Below are 4,771 nucleotides of genomic sequence, written 5' to 3'. Positions count from 1 at the left end.
ATAATAATAATAATAATAATAATAATAATAATAACAATAGTAATAATAATAATAATAATAATAATAATAATAATAATAATAATATCATTATTATTATTATTATTATTATTATTATCATTAATGGCAATGATTATAATAAAAATATCAATAAAAATGCTAAAGACAACAACAACAACATCAACGTATTTTACAAGAAACACTACCCCAAAATCCTCGGGTAGTTCCGCTGCCTCCCGACAGATGGCGTTGACGGGAGACTGAACTTGGGCGAGAAAGTTCTTCAGTCAGGCAGTGCGTTTCGAACAGTGGGAGAGCGAGGTTGTGCTGCGCAGGCTATTGGAACCAGCCGTTGGCATAGTTCTTGCACATAAGAGAGAGAGAAAAAAGGCCCATAAATAATTGCAACGGGGAAATTAATCAGTGTCCTAATTGTGAAAGTAGTGCGTTCGGTGTCCCTGGCAGTGGATTTTACCGGCGTCGCGACACGAGAAGCAGGTGGCAAACGCGCCATCTTGAAGGAGGTCTCAAGAAAAAGGCGAGGAGGTAAGGTGACTTTGCGCCGATGTCCAAGAACCTGCTTTTCCCTAGCCTATATCACTCTAGAAAAAAACAATACCTTCTTTTTAACGACACGGGGAATTTTTATTTTATTTTTACTCTTTTTTTTGGTAGCACTATTATATAGTTTTATTTGTGTGTGTGTGTGTTTTGAAAATCGTTGGGTATTATTTTGTGGGAGGTAAGGTGACCTCATGACCCTCACCCCCCCTGCCCCAGCATACCCCATACCCCCCCCTCCTTCGGTGACACGGCTCTGGACTTACAAATGGACCATCTGTCTGTACGTTGGCATGTGTGTGCGTGTCTTTGCATCTGTTTGGGCATGTACGCGTGTCTTTGAATGTACACATAGCGTTGGGACATGTAAATTGATGTATGGATGAATACGGACCAATATATCGCTGTGTACATAGACATGCGTTAAATTCAACTTGTCCCCATCACGTACACACACACAAACAAACAAGCGCGCGCGCGCGCACACACACACACACACACACACACACACACACACACACACACACACACACACACACACACACACACACACACACACACACACACACACACACACACACACACACACGAAAAGAATTGCCATGCACCAACATCGTATACATATATATATAAAGCGTGCGAGTTTGAATGGGCGTCGCTTCGGATCACTACTTGCCTCGGCGTTGAAATTCCTCAACATCTGCGATTCCTCGGCCGCATAAAAGGGCGTGAAGTATGTTGCACGCCCTCTACATAGACCACATGGGGTAGATTCGCCTTGAAATGTGGTCTGTGCGTTATGCTGGAGCTCTGCGTCTCGTTGGCGGGGATTTTGGCGTGACAACCGTTCCTAGGCTTGAGTTTTACTTTCAAAAATAGTGTTGCGGGGATTGGCTTGTCTGGGCATTCAACGAGAGAGAACATGTATTGTTGTTGTTATTGTTAGTTTTGTTATGAATATTATTATTATTATTATTGTCATCATTATTATTACTATTATTACTTATTACTAATATCATAATTATTATTATTATCACTGTTGTTGTTTTTTGTTTTATCGTCATCGTCATCATCATCATCGTCATCATCGTCATCATCGTCATCATCGTCACCACCACCATCACCATCATCATCACCACCACCATCACCATCATCATCACCATCATCATATCACCATCATCATCACCATCACCATCACCATTGTTATTCTCATTATTGTTATCATTATTTTTTTTTTACATTAATGACGTTATCGCCATTGCTATTATTGATACTAATTGAACTTTCACGAGCATCCTTCTAAAAATGTTAAGTATGTTTTTGTGATTGTGATTACTGAATGAGTATCGTTCTGAAGTAAATCGTTACGAGCTGAGAAGAACTGGAACGTCATTGAGCCTAAAAGCGGCTGTAGTTCTTGTCTGTGAATGAGACCATTTGGCTGATAAAGACTGATAACGTTAATGACAAAAGGTAATGACAGTTGGGATATTAATGGAGAAGGGAGAGGGAGAGGGAGAGGGAGAGAGAGAGCTAGGCAGTCAGACAGACAGACAGACAGATAACTTCTGTAGGAGAGGTATAGATAAAGATGCTGTGCAAGAAGTAAGATGGGGAAGTTTGAGGCGAATGTCATGCGATTGCAATGCTCTCTTTACGTGAATTCGTTCATTCTCATTCATGGCTTTTCGACATTTTGCTGCAAGGAAAATGAAATGAACTTCGCTGACCAAGAGTCTGTTTGACGCTAACGACGGTGTGGTAAGACCTATAGATACACGGTCAGACACATGTACGCACGTACATACACACACGCACACGCACACGCACACTCACACGCACACGCACACGCACACTCACACGCACACGCACACACACATACAAAATGAGTACCAAATGACTTTTAGTAGATCTAACAATTAATAGACAGTAAAATTAATGTAATTGTATAGTTTGAAAAGCATAAAGAAAACGGACTGTGTTGATAAAGATAAAGAAAGTAAAACCAATCTTTCAAAAAATCGTATTGCAATGCGTTAATATCCACTGGAATAGCAATTAGACTTATAAAAAAAAAGTTTTGCGGAATCTATCAATACTTTTTAATAAAGCATATTTCGAAGTCTTTTTCTACGGCCAAGACAAGCAACAAAAAAGCTCTTTTATAGTGTCTTTGTAATTCTTAATGCACGAGGCTTTGTAAACAAGTATATTAGTGGTCAAGTCGTGGCCTGAATTTCAAAAGGAGAGAGAGAAAAAAAAAATTAAATGAAAAAAATCACAATACTCTTGAGAAAGAATGGGGTGTTAAGTGTTGGAATTTACTTATGATGAGATGGTGGGGGTAGGGGTGGGGGGGGGGAGGGAGCCGGAGGTCATGAAGTTCCTGACTTCTCCTAAGCCTAAAGAATTTCTGTAGACTTGTTCTTAGGGGCAGAGGAAATACACGCACGCACGAACGCACGCACATTGTGTTGTGTATGTATGTGTGTGTGTGTGTGTGTGTGTGTGTGTGCTTGCGTGTGTCTGTGTGTGTGTGTGCATAAATATGAATGCGCGTATATATATATGTATTTGTTATTTTTATTATTTTATATTTGTTCATCACTTCCACTATCATTACTATGGCTACGGTGACTGTTCCTGAGCCAGAGTGGCTTTGAACATGGGATTTATTCGTAAATACTCTGGCTTCCTTTCATCCAGAGCAGCGTCGAATTCCCCGCTGATATAGTGGCTTGGATACTTTAGTCAAACCTGTGCGCATTGCAGAGCCAATTGATCGCCCTTTGACGAACACACACACTTCGTATAAGCCGAGTTGCAGAGATAAACCGAGTTGTTTATCTCGGAGATTTACCCTCCCCCCCTTCGTTTGGAAATAGATCGCCAGGAGGGCCTACGATCTCTGTCTCTCCAGAGTAGATCAGTGGCAGACTGGCGATGGCGTTCGTAACATTGAGCAAAGTGCAATGCGCCATTCGTGCATTTGTTCAATTATCTCCTTTGCTCAATCGTTGCTCATCGACTTGACATTTAAAGACTCGATTAGCTTTCCTTGTAAGCACGACCTGACGACCGAGAACGAGGCCGTTACAGTGTTGTTTTGGTCGTAATTGTGTGTTATTTTCCCCAACCTGCGCAGGCGTCACGATTTGTCTCTTCTGACAGACTTAACTACTTAAAATACTTCCAGAATGATTCGAAGTGCAGACGTCATTTATGATTTATCTTAATTAGTGGTAATGGCATATATTTTTTTTGTTAGATATAAAAAGCAGAGTTGATGGTCGTGACTGTTTTTAAGACTTGTGTTCGGAATCGTTGCTTCGAATGTAAAAAAAAAGATGAATGAGAATTGATACTCTTTCTGTATAATGTGTAATTGTAGATTTATTTGCTCCCATTCATAAAAAAAATACGGACTAGAGTGACTATACTTATTGTTCTCTTTGTTTTTCATTTAGTTATTATAAAATTCATCACATGCTTAGCAAGACCTCATGTTGCATCAGTGCGTGGCCTCTTGTTTTTCTTAAGCAACCTCTTCTAGTTTTGCATTGTGTGTGTGTGTGTGTGTGTGTGTGTGTGTGTGTGTGTGTGTGTGTGTGTGTGTGTGTGTGTGTGTGTGTGTGTGTGTGTGTGTGTGTGTGTGTGTGTGTGTGTGTGTGTGTGAGAGAGAGAGAGAGAGAGAACGTTTACATGTACCTCTTTATATCATGTTTACTTTTTTACTTATAAAATACCAAAATATTAAATACAGCACGCGGCACGATGGCGCAATTCCAGATAACAACAACAATGAAACCAAGAAAACGAGAGTCGATGTCTTTGTTCAAATTTCATTTCCAGCAAAAGAATGCGATTTTTTTGGACGCCTCTCCTCCCCCCTCCCATCCCCCCGCCCCTGTACACCTGCATTCTGCGATGCCCTTTGGCGACTGGAGACCTTGTGGGCGGGTTTTGCATCCTGTGGGAGAGGGTGGGCGGCGCTGGAGGCTAATTCTGGCGATGGGCGGAGGTGGGCGGCGGGAAGTTGTGTGGGCGGTTTTAGCTGAATGATGGGCGTGGATGCGAGTCAAGTTTTTGCAGATGTGGTGATTCTAAATTCTTTAATATCTGTTTGTGTATTTCCCCCATGAATAAATAAATGTATATATAAAGATACATTTGCGTAAATATACATTCATTTTTTTTTCATTCATTTATGAGT

At 40.8% G+C, this 4,771-nt stretch overlaps 1 protein-coding gene across 1 annotated transcript in view; it reads left to right on the top strand.

Annotated features, from left to right (window-relative positions):
* Positions 1–302: 302 nt before the first annotated feature.
* The window catches only part of LOC119599074, a 40,401-nt gene continuing 35,932 nt past the window's right edge, over positions 303–4,771 (top strand). The window contains exon 1 of the mRNA XM_037948830.1: positions 303–543. The gene's annotated coding sequence lies outside the window, so the exon portion shown is untranslated. The remainder of the gene's footprint in view (positions 544–4,771) is intronic.

This window comes from Penaeus monodon, chromosome 42 (assembly GCF_015228065.2).
Source record: "Penaeus monodon isolate SGIC_2016 chromosome 42, NSTDA_Pmon_1, whole genome shotgun sequence".
Lineage (NCBI taxonomy): Eukaryota > Metazoa > Arthropoda > Malacostraca > Decapoda > Penaeidae > Penaeus > Penaeus monodon.
The sequence above is the reverse complement of the archived record's forward strand: the minus strand, read 5'-3'. Positions and strand labels throughout refer to the sequence as shown.